Here is a 15,206-nt window from a genome sequence, read left to right on the forward strand (position 1 = left end):
ATCCTTTGATCCATGCGACGGGAAGCGTGACATTGCTGCTACAGCCTGGAAGGAAAGTGCACGTGCATGCCCCGACTCGAGACGAGGCCTGTCTCCCCTGGCGAGACTCCAGATGTACCCAAAGATCCATATCAGCCCCTGAGAGGAATCCTCGGTTCCGGCCCTGACTCCACACAAGGTTTTTGGCCCCGGTATCGACGGGAGAGGAATCCCGAGAGGCCCCCTAGCAACTCGCTTGGGGAATGGCGTCTCCTGAGGCCACCAGGGCGGGTCCCTGAGGTCCCCGTCGTAACTCGAGAACAACTGCCGCAACTCGAGAAAATCCAGGAAGTTCTCCCTTCCAGGCGAGATGAGGCCTATTTCCGATGAGGCGTCTGGAGACTAATGACACCTAACCTCTGGAACTTCGAAAGGGTCTTTCACACCCTTGCTGCAACTCACGAAGTTCACCGCCATACCCGTCTCCACTCGAGAGGAAGCACGATGGTCCCGCCCACATCCAGAGGAGCCCCGTTTCCCCCTCGTAGCTCGAGATGAGGGATCCTTTCCCTGCTTTCAACGGGAAAGAATTCCCGGTGTTCCCGTCGCATCTCAAGAGGAGGCACTCTCAACAGGAAAGTCGAGAGGAACTCCATGGTCGTACCACCATTCCAAGAGTCCCCCAGATGTCTCAGTGCATTCCAGAGGAACCTCTTTGCCCTGCACTGGCTCATCTTTCACGCCGAGGATCGACTCACACCACGGTGGCACGTGGGACAGCCCTGTGGGAAAGCCTCGAGGGAAAGCCTCGAGGGAAAACCACAGGTCGTTTGATCCACGCGACGGGAAGCGTGACATTGCTGCTACAGCCTGGAAGGAAAGCGCACGTGCATGCCCCCACTCGAGACGAGGCCTGACTCCCCTGGGGAGACTCCAGAAGTACCCAAAGATCCATGGCAGCCCCTGAGAGGAATCCTCGGTTCCGGCCCTGACTCCACCAAAGGGTTTTGGCCCCGGTATCGACGGAAGAGTAATCCCGAGAGGCCCCCTAGCAACTCGCATGGGGACTGGCCTCTCCTGAGGCCACCAGGGCGGGTCCCTGAGGTCCCCGTCGTAACTCGAGAACACCTGCCGCAACTCGAGAAATCCAGGAAGTTCTCCCTTCCAGGCGAGATGAGGCCTATTTCCGATGAGGCGTCTGGAGACTAATGACACCTAACCTCTGGAACTTCGAAAGGGTCTTTCACACCCTTGCTGCAACTCAAGAAGTTAACCGCCATACCCGTGTCCACTCGAGAGGAAGCACGATGGTCCCGCCCACATCCAGAGGAGCACCGTTTCCCCCTCGTAGCTCGAGATGAGGGAACCTTTCTATGCTTTCAACGGGAAAGAATTCCCGGCGTTCCCGTCGCATCTCAAGAGGAGGCACTCTCAACAGGAAAGGCGAGAGGAACTCCATGGTCGTACCACCATTCCAAGAGTCCCCCAGATGTCTCAGTCCATTCCAGAGGAACCTCTTTGCCCTGCACTGGCTCATCTTTCACGCCGAGGATCGACTCACACCATGGTGGCACGTGGGACAGCCCTGTGGGAAAGCCTCAAGGGAAAGCCTCGAGGGAAAACCACAGATCCTTTGATCCACGCGACGGGAAGCGTGACATTGCTGCTACAGCCTGGAAGGAAAGCGCATGTGCATGCCCCCACTCGAGACGAGGCCTGACTCCCCTGGGGAGACTCCAGAAGTACTCAAAGATCCATGTCAGCCCCTGAGAGGAATCCTCGGTTCCGGCCCTGACTCCACCAAATGTTTTTGGCCCCGGTATCGACGGGAGAGGAATCCCGAGAGGCCTCCTAGCAACTCGCATGGGGACTGCCCTCTCCTAAGGCCACCAGGGCGGGTCCCTGAGGTCCCCGTCGTAACTCGAGAACACCTGCCGCAACTCGAGAAAATCCAGGAAGTTCTCCCTTCCAGGCGAGATGAGGCCTATTTCCGATGAGGCGTCTGGAGACTAATGACACCTAAACTCTGGAACTTCGAAAGGGTCTTTCACACCCTTGCTGCAACTCAAGAAGTTCACCGCCATACCCGTTTCCACTCGAGAGGAAGCACGATGGTCCCGCCCACATCCAGAGGAGCCCCGTTTCCCCCTCGTAGCTCGAGATGAGGGATCCTTTCCCTGCTTTCAACGGGAAAGAATTCCCGGCGTTCCCGTCGCATCTCAAGAGGAGGCACTCTCAACAGGAAAGGCGAGAGGAACTCCATGGTCGTACCACCATTCCAAGAGTCCCCCAGATGTCTCAGTCCATTCCAGAGGAACCTCTTTGCCCTGCACTGGCTCATCTTTCACGCCGAGGATCGACTCACACCACGGTGGCACGTGGGACAGCCCTGTGGGAAAGCCTCGAGGGAAAGCCTCGAGGGAAAACCACAGATCCTTTGATCCACGCGACGGGAAGCGTGACATTGCTGCTACAGCCTGGAAGGAAAGTGCACGTGCATGCCCCGACTCGAGACGAGGCCTGTCTCCCCTGGCGAGACTCCAGATGTACCCAAAGATCCATATCAGACCCTGAGAGGAATCCTCGGTTCCGGACCTGACTCCACACAAGGTTTTTGGCCACGGTATCGACGGGAGAGGAATCCCGAGAGGCCCCCTAGCAACTCGCATGGGGACTGGCGTCTCCTGAGGCCACCAGGGCGGGTCCCTGAGGTCCCCGTCGTAACTCGAGAACACCTGCCGCAACTCGAGAAAATCCAGGAAATTCTCCCTTCCAGGCGAGATGAGGCCTATTTCCGATGAGGCGTCTGGAGACTAATGACACCTAACCTCTGGAACTTCGAAAGGGTCTTTCACACCCTTGCTGCAACTCAAGAAGTTCACCGCCATACCCGTGTCCACTCGAGAGGAAGCACGATGGTCCCGCCCACATCCAGAGGAGCCCCGTTTCCCCCTCGTAGCTCGAGATGAGGGATCCTTTCCCTGCTTTCAACGGGAAAGAATTCCCGGCGTTCCCGTCGCATCTCAAGAGGAGGCACTCTCCACAGGAAAGGCGAGAGGAACTCCATGGTCGTACCACCATTCCAAGAGTCCCCCAGATGTCTCAGTCCATTCCAGAGGAACCTCTTTGCCCTGCACTGGCTCATCTTTCACGCCGAGGATCCACTCACACCACAGTGGCACGTGGGATAGCCCTGTGGGAAAGCCTCGAGGGAAAGCCTCGAGGGAAAACCACAGATCCTTTGATCCATGCGACGGGAAGCGTGACATTGCTGCTACAGCCTGGAAGGAATGTGCACGTGCATGACCCGACTCGAGACGAGGCCTGTCTCCCCTGGCGAGACTCCAGATGTACCCAAAGATCCATATCAGCCCCTGAGAGGAATCCTCGGTTCCGGCCCTGACTCCACACAAGGTTTTTGGCCCCGGTATCGACGGGAGAGGAATCCCGAGAGGCCCCCTAGCAACTCGCTTGGGGAATGGCGTCTCCTGAGGCCACCAGGGCGGGTCCCTGAGGTCCCCGTCGTAACTCGAGAACACCTGCCGCAACTCGAGAAATCCAGGAAGTTCTCCCTTCCAGGCGAGATGAGGCCTATTTCCGATGAGGCGTCTGGAGACTAATGACACCTAACGTCTGGAACTTCGAAAGGGTCTTTCAAACCCTTGCTGCAAATCAAGAAGTTCACCGCCATACCCGTGTCCACTCGAGAGGAAGCACGATGGTCCCGCCCACATCCAGAGGAGCCCCGTTTCCCCCTCGGAGCTCGAGATGAGGGATCCTTTCCCTGCTTTCAACGGGAAAGAATTCCCGGCGTTCCCGACGCATCTCAAGAGGAGGCACTCTCAACAGGAAAGGCGAGAGGAACTCCATGGTCGTACCACCATTCCAATAGTCCCCCAGATGTCTCAGTCCATTCCAGAGGAAACTCTTTGCCCTGCACTGGCTCATGTTTCACGCCGAGGATCGAATCACACCACGGTGGCACGTGGGACAGCCCTGTGGGAAAGCCTCGAGGGAAAGCCTCGAGGGAAAACCACAGATCCTTTGATCCACGCGACGGGAAGCGTGACATTGCTGCTACAGCCTGGAAGGAAAGCGCACGTGCATGCCCCCACTCGAGACGAGGCCTGACTCCCCTGGGGAGACTCCAGAAGTACCCAAAGATCCATGTCAGCCCCTGAGAGGAATCCTCGGTTCCGGCCCTGACTCCACCAAAGGTTTTTGTCCCCGGTATCGACGGGAGAGGAATTCCGAGAGGCCCCCTAGCAACTCGCATGGGGACTGGCCTCTCCTGAGGCCACCAGGGCGGGTCCCTGAGGTCCCCGTCGTAACTCGAGAACACCTGCCGCAACTCGAGAAAATCCAGGAAGTTCTCCCTTCCAGGCGAGATGAGGCCTATTTCCGATGAGGCGTCTGGAGACTAATGACACCTAACCTCTGGAACTTCGAAAGGGTCTTTCACACCCTTGCTGCCACTCAAGAAGTTCACCGCCATACCCGTGTCCACTCAAGAGGAAGCACGATGGTCCCGCCCACATCCAGAGGAGCACCATTTCCCCCTCGTAGCTCGAGATGAGGGATCCTTTCCCTGCTTTCAACGGGAAAGAATTCCCGGCGTTCCCGTCGCATCTCAAGAGGAGGCACTCTCAACAGGAAAGGCGAGAGGAAGTCCATGGTCGTACCACCATTCCAAGAGTCCCCCAGATGTCTCAGTCCATTCCAGAGGAACCTCTTTGCCCTGCACTGGCTCATCTTTCACGCCGAGGATCCACTCACACCATGGTGGCACATGGGACAGCCCTGTGGGAAAGCCTCGAGGGAAAGCCTCGAGGGAAAACCACAGATCCTTTGATCCACGCCACGGGAAGCGTGAGATTGCTGCTACAGCCTGAAAGGAAAGCGCACGTGCATGCCCCAACTCGATACGAGGCCTGACTCACCTGGGGAGACTCCAGAAGTACCCAAAGATCCATGTCAGCCCCTGAGAGGAATCCTCGGTTCCGGTCCTGACTCCACCAAAGGGTTTTGGCTCCGGTATCGACGGGAGAGGAATCCCGAGAGAACCCCTAGCAACTCGCATGGGGACTGGCCTCTCCTGAGGCCACCAGGGCGGGTCCCTGAGGTCCCCGTCGTTACTCGAGAACACCTGCCGCAACTCGAGAAAATCCAGGAATTTCTCCATTCCAGGCGAGATGAGGCCTATTTCCGATGAGGCTTCTGCAGACTAATGACACCTAACGTCTGGAACTTCGAAAGGGTTTTTCACACCCTTGCTGCAACTCAAGAAGTTCACCGCCATACCCGTGTCCACTCGAGAGGAAGCACGATGGTCCCGCCCACATCCAGAGGAGACCTGTTTCCCCCTCGGAGCTCGAGATGAGGGATCCTTTCCCTGCTTTCAACGGGAAAGAATTCCCGGCGTTCCCGACGCATCTCAAGAGGAGGCACTCTCAACAGGAAAGGCGAGAGGAACTCCATGGTCGTACCACCATTCCAATAGTCCCCCAGATGTCTCAGTCCATTCCAGAGGAAGCTCTTTGCCCTGCACTGGCTCATGTTTCACGCCGAGGATCCACTCACACCACGGTGGCACGTGGGACAGCACTGTGGGAAAGCCTCGAGGGAAAGCCTCGAGGGAAAACCACAGATCCTTTGATCCACGCGACGGGAAGCGTGAGATTGCTGCTACAGCCTGGAAGGAAAGCGCACGTGCATGCCCCCTCTCGAGACGAGGCCTGACTCCCCTGGAGAGACTCCAGAAGTACCCAAAGATCCATGTCAGCCCCTGAGAGGAATCCTCGGTTCCGGCCCTGACTCCACCAAAGGTTTTTGGCCCCGGTATCGACTGGAGAGGAATCCCGAGAGGCCCCCTAGCAACTCGCATGGGGACTGGCCTCTCCTGAGGCCACCAGGGCGGGTCCCTGAGTTCCCGATTGTAACTCGAGAACACCTGCCGCAACTCGAGAAAATCCAGGAAGTTCTCCCTTCCAGGCGAGATGAGGCCTATTTCCGATGAGGCGTCTGAAGACTAATGACACCTAACCTCTGGAACTTCGAAAGGGTCTTTCACACCCTTGCTGCAACTCAAGAAGTTCACCGCCATGCCCGTCTCCACTCGAGAGGAAGCACGATGGTCCCGCCCACATCCACAGGAGCCCCGTTTCCCCCTCGTAGCTCGAGATGAGGGATCCTTTCCCTGCTTTCAACGGGAAAGAATTCCCGGCGTTCCCATCGCATCTCAAGAGGAGGCACTCTCAACAGGAAAGGCGAGAGGAACTCCATGGTCGTACCACCATTCCAAGAGTCCCCCACATGTCTCAGTGCATTCCAGAGGAAACTCTTTGCCCTGCACTGGCTCATCTTTCACTACGAGGATCGACTCACACCACGGTGGCACGTGGGACAGCCCTGTGGGAAAGCCTCGAGGGAAAGCCTCGAGGGAAAACCACAGATCCTTTGATCCACGCGACAGGAAGCGTGACATTGCTGCTACAGCCTGGAAGGAAAGCGCACGTGCATGCCCCCACTCGAGACGAGGCCTGACTCCCCTGGGGAGACTCCAGAAGTACCCAAAGATCCATGTCAGCCCCTGAGAGGAATCCTCGGTTCCGGCCCTGACTCCACACAAGGTTTTGGGCCCCGGTATCGATGGGAGAGGAATCCCGAGAGGCCCCCTAGCAACTCGCATGGGGACTGGCCTCTCCTGAGGCCACCAGGGCGGGTCCCTGAGGTCCCGTCGTAACTCGAGAACACCTGCCGCAACTCGAGAAAATCCAGGAAGTTCTCCCTTCCAGGCGAGATGAGGCCTATTTCCGATGAGGCGTCGGGAGACTAATGACACCTAACCTCTGGAACTTCGAAAGGGTCTTTCACACCCTTGCTGCAACTCAAGAAGTTCACCGCCATACCCGTGTCCACTCGAGAGGAAGCATGATGGTCCCGCCCACATCCAGAGGAGCCCCGTTTCCCCCTCGTAGCTCGAGATGAGGGATCCTTTCCCTGCTTTCAACGGGAAAGAATTCCCGGCGTTCCCGTCGCATCTCAAGAGGAGGCACTCTCAACAGGAAAGGCGAGAGGAACTCCATGGTCGTACCACCATTCCAAGAGTCCCCCAGATGTCTCAGTCCTTTCCAGAGGAAGCTCTTTGCCCTGCACTGGCTCATCTTTCACGCCGAGGATCGACTCACACCACGATGGCACGTGAGACAGCCCTGTGGGAAAGCCTCGAGGGAAAGCCTCGAGGGAAAACCACAGATCCTTTGATCCACGCGACGGGAAGCGTGACATTGCTGCTACAGCCTGGAAGGAAGGCGCACCTGCATGCCCACACTCGAGACGAGGCCTGATCTCCCTGGGGAGACTCCAGAAGTACCCAAAGACACATGTCAGCCCCTGAGAGAAATCCTCGGTTCCGGCCCTGACTCCACAGAAGGATTTTGGCCCCGGTATCGACGGGAGAGGAATCCCGAGAGGCCCCCGAGCAACTCGCATGGGGACTGGCCTTTCCTGAGGACACCAGGGCGGGTCCCTGAGGTCCCCGTCGTAACTCGAGAACACCTGCCGCAACTCGAGAAAATCCAGGAAGTTCTCCCTTCCAGGCGAGATGAGGCCTATTTCCGATGAGGCGTCTGGAGACTAATGACACCGAACCTCTGGAACTTCGAAAGGGTCTTTCACACCCTTGCTGCAACTCAAGAAGTTCACCGCCATACCCGTCTCCACTCGAGAGGAAACACGATGGTCCCGCCCACATCCAGAGGAGCCCCGTTTCCCCCTCGTAGCTCGAGATGAGGGATCCTTTCCCTGCTATCAACGGGAAAGAATTCCCGGCGTTCCCGTCGCATCTCAAGAGGAGGCACTCTCAACAGGAAAGATGAGAGGAACTCCATGGTCGTATCACCATTCCAAGAGTCCCGGAGATTTCTCAGTCCATTCCAGAGGAAACTCTTTGCCCTGCACTGGCTCATCTTTCACGCCGAGGATCGACTCACACCATGGTGGCACGTGGGACAGCCCTGTGGGAAAGCCTCGAGGGAAAGCCTCGAGGGAAAACCACAGATCCTTTGATCCACGCGACGGGAAGCATGACATTGCTGCTACAGCCTGGAAGGAAAGCGCACGTGCATGCCCCCACTCGAGACGAGTCCTGACTCCCCTGGGGAGACTCCAGAAGTACCCAAAGATCCATGTCAGCCCCTGAGAGGAATCCTCGATTCCGGCCCTGACTCCACACAAGGTTTTTGGCCCCGGTATCGACGGGAGAGGAATCCCGAGAGGCCCCCTAGCAACTAGCATGGGGACTGGCCGTACCTGAGGCCACCAGGACGGGTCCCTGAGGTCCCCGTCGTAAATCGAGAACACCTGACGCAACTCGAGAAAATCCAGGAAGTTCTCCTTTCCAGGCGAAATGAGGCCTATTTCCGATGAGGCGTCTGGAGACTAATGACACCTAACCTCTGGAACTTCGAAAGGGTCTTTCACACCCTTGCTGCAACTCAAGAAGTTCACCGCCATACCCGTCTCCACTCGAGAGGAAGCACGATGGTCCCGCCCACATCCAGAGGAGCCCCGTTTCCCCCTCGTAGCTCGAGATGAGGGATCCTTTCCCTGCTTTCAACGGGAAAGAATTCCCGGCGTTCCCGTCGCATCTCAAGAGGAGGCACTCTCAACAGGAAAGGCGAGAGGAACTCCATGGTCGTACCACCATTCCAAGAGTCCCCCAGATGTCTCAGTCCAATCCAGAGGAACCTCCTTGCCCTGCACTGTCTCATCTTTCACGCCGAGAATCGACTCACACCACGGTGGCACGTGGGACAGCCCTGTGGGAAAGCCTCGAGGGAAAACCACAGATCCTTTGATCCACGCGACGGAAACCGAGACATTGCTGCTACAGCCTGGAAGGAAAGCGCACGTGCATGCCCCCACTCGAGACAAAGCCTGACTCCCCTGGGGAGACTCCAGAAGTACCCAAAGATCCATGTCAGCCCCTGAGAGGAATCCTCGGTTCCGGCCCTGACTCCACACAAGTTTTTTGGCCCCGGAATCGACAGGAGAGGAATCCTGAGAGGCCCCCGAGCAACTCGCATGGGGATTGGCCTTTCCTGAGGCCACCAGGGCGGGTCCCTGAGCTCCCCGTCGTAACTCGAGAACACCTGCCGCAACTCGAGAAACTTCAGGAAGTTCTCCCTTCCAGGCGAGATGAGGCCTATTTCCGATGAGGCGTCTGGGGACTAATGACACGGAACCTCTGGAACTTCGAAAGGGTCTTTCACACCCTTGCTGCAACTCAAGAAGTTCACCGCCATATCCGTCTCCACTCGAGAGGAAACATGATGGTCCCGCCCACATCCAGAGGAGCCCCGTTTGCCCCTCGTAGCTCGAGATGAGGGATCCTTTCCCTGCTATCAACGGGAAAGTATTTTCGGCGTTCTCATCGCATCTCAAGAGGAGGCACTCTCAACAGGAAAGACGAGAGGAACTCCATGGTCGTACCACCATTCCAAGAGTCCCCCAGATGTTTCAGTCCATTCCAGAGGAACCTCTTTGCCCTGCACTGACTCATCTTTCATGCCGAAGATCGACTCACACCACGGTGGCACGTGGGACAGCCCTGTGAGATAGCCTCGAGGGAAAGCCTAGAGGGAAAACCACAGATCCTTTGATCCACGCGACGGGAAGCGTGACATTGCTGCTACAGCCTGGAAGGAAAGCGCACGTGCATGCCCCCACTCGAGACGAGGCCTGACTCCCCTGGGGAGACTCCAGAAAGACCCAAAGATCCATGTCAGCCCCTTAGAGGAATCCTCCGTTCCGGCCCTGACTCCACACAAGGTTTTAGGCCCCGGTATCGACTGGAGAGGAATCCGGAGAGGCACCCTAGCAACTCGTATGGGGACTGGAGTTTCCTGAGGCCACCAGGGCTTGTCCCTCACGTCCCCGTCGTAACTCGAGAACACCTGCCGCAACTCGAGAAAATCCAGGAAGTTCTCCGTTCCAGGCGAGATGTGGCCTATTTCCGATGAGGCGTCTGGAGTCTAATGACAGCTAATCTCTGGGACTTCAAAAGGGTCTTTCACACCCTTGCTGCAACTCAAGAAGTTCACCGCCATACCCGTCTCCACTCGAGAGTAAGCACGATGGTCCCGCCCACATTCAGAGGAGCCCCGTTTCCCCCTCGTAGCTCGAGATGAGGGATCCTTTCCCTGCTTTCAACAGGAAAGAATTCCCGGCGTTCCCGTCGCATCTCAAGAGGAGGAACTCTCAACACGAAAGGCGAGAGGAACTCCATGGTCGTACCACCATTCCAAGAGTCCCCCAGATGTCTCAGTCCATTCCAGAGGAACCTCTTTGCCCTGCACTGGCTCATCTTTCACGCCGAGGATCGACTCACACCACGGTGGCACGTGGGACAGCCCTGTGGGAAAGCCTCGAGGGAAAACCACAGATCCTTTGATCCACGCGACGGGAACCGTGACATTGCTGCTACAGCCTGGAAGGAAAGCGCACGTGCATGCCCCCACTCGAGACGAGGCCTGACTCCCCTGGGGAGACTCCACAAGTACCCAAAGATCCATGTCAGCCCCTGAGAGGAATCCTCGGTTCCGGCCCTGACTCCACACAAGGTTTTTGCCCCGGTATCGACGGGAGAGGAATCCTGAGAGGCCCCCTAGCATCTCGCATGGGGACTGGCCACTCCTGAGGCCACCAGGGCGGGTCCCTGAGGTCCCCGTCATAACTCGAGAACACCTGCCGCAACTCGAGAAAATCCAGGAAGTTCTCCCTTCCAGGCGAGATGAGGCCTATTTACGATGAGGCGTCTGGAGACTAATGACACGGAACCTCTGGAACTTCGAAAGGGTCTTTCACACCCTTGCTGCAACTCAAGAAGTTCACCGCCATAACCCTCTCCACTCGAGAGGAAACATGATGGTCCCGCCCACATCCAGAGGAGCCCCGTTTGCCCCTCGGAGCTCGAGATGAGGGATCCTTTCCCTGCTATCAACGGGAAAGTATTTTCGGCGTTCCCGTCGCATCTCAAGAGGAGGCACTCTCAACAGGAAAGACGAGAGGAACTCCATGGTCGTACCACCATTCCAAGAGTCCCCGAGATTTCTCAGTCCATTCCAGAGGAACCTCTTTGCCCTGCACTGGCTCATCTTTCACGCCGAGGATCGACTCACACCACGGTGGCACGTGGGACAGCCCAGTGGGATAGCCTCGAGGGAAAACCACAGATCCTTTGATCCCCGCGACGGGAATCGTGACATTGCTGCTACAGCCTGGAAGGAAAGCGCACGTGCATGCCCCCACTCGAGACGAGGCCTGACTCCCCTGGGGAGACTCCAGAAGTACCCAAAAATCCATGTCATCCCCTGAGAGGAATCCTCGGTTCCGGCCCTGACTCCACACAAAGTTTTTGGCCCCGGTATCGACGGGAGAGGAATCGCGAGAGGCCCCCGAGCAACTCGCATGGGGACTGGCCTTTCCTGAGGACACCAGGGCGGGTCCCTGAGGTCCCCGTCGTAACTCGAGAACACCTGCCGCAACTCGAGAAAATCCAGGAAGTTCTCCCTTCCAGGCGAGATGAGGCCTATTTCCGATGAGGCCTCTGGAGACAAATGACACCTAACCTCTGGAACTTCGAAAGGGTCTTTCACACCCTTGCTGCAACTCAAGAAGTTCACCGCCATACCCGTCTCCACTCGAGAGGAAGCACGATGGTCCCGCCCACATCCAGAGGAGCCCCGTTTCCCCCTCGTAGCTCGAGATGAGGGATCCATTCCCTGCTTTCAACGGGAAAGAATTCCCGGCGTTCCCGTCGCATCTCAAGAGGAGGCACTCTCAACAGGAAAGGCGAGAGGAACTCCATGGTCGTACCACCATTCCAAGAGTCCCCCAGATGTCTCAGTCCATTCCAGAGGAGCATCTTTGCCCTGCACTGGCTCATCTTTCACGCCGAGGATCGACTCACACCACGGTGGCACGTGGGACAGACCTGTGGGAAAGCCTCGAGCGAAAGCCTCGAGGGAAAACCACAGATCCTTTGATCCACGCGACGGGAAGCGTGACATTGCTGCTACAGCCTGGAAGGAAAGCGCACGTGCATGCCCCCACTCGAGACGAGGCCTGACTCCCCTGGGGAGACTACACAAGTACCCAAAGATCCATGTCAGCCCCTGAGAGGAATCCTCGGTTCCGGCCCTGACTCCACACAAGGTTTTTGGCCCCGGTATCGACGGGAGAGGAATCCCGAGAGGCCCCCTAGCAACTAGCATGGGGACTGGCCGTACCTGAGGCCACCAGGGCGGGTCCCTGAGGTCCCCGTCGTAAATCGAGAACACCTGCCGCAACTCGAGAAAATCCAGGAAGTTCTCCCTTCCAGGCGAGATGAGGCCTATTTCCGATGAGGCGTCTGGAGACTAATGACACGGAACCTCTGGAACTTCGAAAGGGTCATTCACACCCTTGCTTCAACTCAAGAAGTTCACCGCCATAACCGTCTCCACTCGAGAGGAAACATGATGGTCCAGCCCACATCCAGAGGAGCCCCGTTTGCCCCTCGTAGCTCGAGATGAGGGATCCTTTCCCTGCTATCAACGGGAAAGTATTTTCGGCGTTCCCGTCGCATCTCAAGAGGAGGCACTCTCAACAGGAAAGACGAGAGGAACTCCATGGTCGTACCACCATTCCAAGAGTCCCCGAGATTTCTCAGTCCATTCCAGAGGAACCTCTTTGCCCTGCACTGGCTCATCTTTCACGCCGAGGATCGACTCACACCACGGTGGCACGTGGGACAGCCCTGTGGGAAAGCCTCGAGGGTAAACCACAGATCCTTTGATCCACGCGACGGGAAGCGTGACATTGCTGCTACAGCCTGGAAGGAAAGCGCACGTGCATGCCCCCACTCGAGACGAGGCCTGACTCCCCTGGGGAGACTCCAGAAGTACCCAAAGATCCATGTCAGCCCCTGAGAGGAATCCTCGGTTCCGGCCCTGACTCCACACAAGGTTTTTGGCCCCGGTATCGACGGGAGAGGAATCCCGAGAGGCCCCCTAGCAACTCGCATGGGGACTGGCCTCTCCTGAGGCCACCAGGGCGGGTCCCTGAGGTCCCCGTCGTAACTCGAGAACACCTGCCGCAACTCGAGAAAATCCAGGAAGTTCTCCCTTCCAGGCGAGATGAGGCCTATTTCCGATGAGGCCTCTGGAGACAAATGACACCTAACCTCTGGAACTTCGAAAGGGTCTTTCACACCCTTGCTGCAACTCAAGAAGTTCACCGCCATACCCGTCTCCACTCGAGAGGAAGCACGATGGTCCCGCCCACATCCAGAGGAGCCCCGTTTCCCCCTCGAAGCTCGAGATGAGGGATCCATTCCCTGCTTTCAACGGGAAAGAATTCCCGGCGTTCCCGTCGCATCTCAAGAGGAGGCACTCTCAACAGGAAAGGCGAGAGGAACTCCATGGTTGTTCCACCATTCCAAGAGTCCCCCAGATGTCTCAGTCCATTCCAGAGGAGCCTCTTTGCCCTGCACTGGCTCATCTTTCACGCCGAGGATCGACTCACACCACGGTGGCACGTGGGACAGCCCTGTGGGAACGCCTCGAGCGAAAGCCTCGAGGGAAAACCACAGATCCTTTGATCCACGCGACGGGAAGCGTGACATTGCTGCTACAGCCTGGAAGGAAAGCGCACGTGCATGCCCCCACTCGAGACGAGGCCTGACTCCCCTGGGGAGACTCCACAAGTACCCAAAGATCCATGTCAGCCCCTGAGAGGAATCCTCGGTTCCGGCCCTGACTCCACACAAGGTTTTTGGCCCCGGTATCGACGGGAGAGGAATCCCGAGAGGCCCCCTAGCAACTCGCAAGGGGACTGGCCTCTCCTGAGGCCACCAGGGCGGGTCCCTGAGGTCCCCGTCGTAACTCGAGAACACCTGCCGCAACTCGAGAAAATCCAGGAAGTTCTCCCTTCCAGGCGAGATGAGGCCTATTTCCGATGAGGCCTCTGGAGACAAATGACACCTAACCTCTGGAACTTCGAAAGGGTCTTTCACACCCTTGCTGCAACTCAAGAAGTTCACCGCCATACCCGTCTCCACTCGAGAGGAAGCACGATGGTCCCGCCCACATCCAGAGGAGCCCCGTTTCCCCCTCGTAGCTCGAGATGAGGGATCCATTCCCTGCTTTCAACGGGAAAGAATTCCCGGCGTTCCCGTCGCATCTCAAGAGGAGGCACTCTCAACAGGAAAGGCGAGAGGAACTCCATGGTCGTACCACCATTCCAAGAGTCCCCCAGATGTCTCAGTCCATTCCAGAGGAGCATCTTTGCCCTGCACTGGCTCATCTTTCACGCCGAGGATCGACTCACACCACGGTGGCACGTGGGACAGCCCTGTGGGAAAGCCTCGAGCGAAAGCCTCGAGGGAAAACCACAGATCCTTTGATCCACGCGACGGGAAGCGTGACATTGCTGCTACAGCCTGGAAGGAAAGCGCACGTGCATGCCCCCACTCGAGACGAGGCCTGACTCCCCTGGGGAGACTCCACAAGTACCCAAAGATCCATGTCAGCCCCTGAGAGGAATCCTCGGTTCCGGCCCTGACTCCACACAAGGTTTTTGGCCCCGGTATCGACGGGAGAGGAATCCCGAGAGGCCCCCTAGCAACTCGCATGGGTACTGGCCTCTCCTGAGGCCACCAGGGCGGGTCCCTAAGGTCCCCGTCGTAACTCGAGAACACCTGCCGCAACTCGAGAAAATCCAGGAAGTTCTCCCTTCCAGGCAAGATGAGGCCTATTTCCGATGAGGCGTCTGGAGACTAATGACACCTAAACTCTGGAACTTCGAAAGGGTCTTTCACACCCTTGCTGCAACTCAAGAAGTTCACCGCCATACCCGTCTCCACTCGAGAGGAAGCACGATGGTCCCGCCCACATCCAGAGGAGACCCGTTTCCCCCTCGTAGCTCGAGATGAGGGATCCATTCCCTGCTTTCAACGGGAAAGAATTCCCGGCGTTCCCGTCGCATCTCAAGAGGAGGCACTCTCAACAGGAAAGGCGAGAGGAACTCCATGGTCGTACCACCATTCCAAGAGTCCCCCAGATGTCTCAGTCCATTCCAGAGGAGCATCTTTGCCCTGCACTGGCTCATCTTTCACGCCGAGGATCGACTCACACCACGGTGGCACGTGGGACAGCCCTGTGGGAAAGCCTCGAGGGAAAGCCTCG

Source organism: Capricornis sumatraensis, chromosome 18 (assembly GCF_032405125.1).
Source record: "Capricornis sumatraensis isolate serow.1 chromosome 18, serow.2, whole genome shotgun sequence".
Taxonomy (NCBI): Eukaryota; Metazoa; Chordata; class Mammalia; order Artiodactyla; family Bovidae; genus Capricornis; species Capricornis sumatraensis.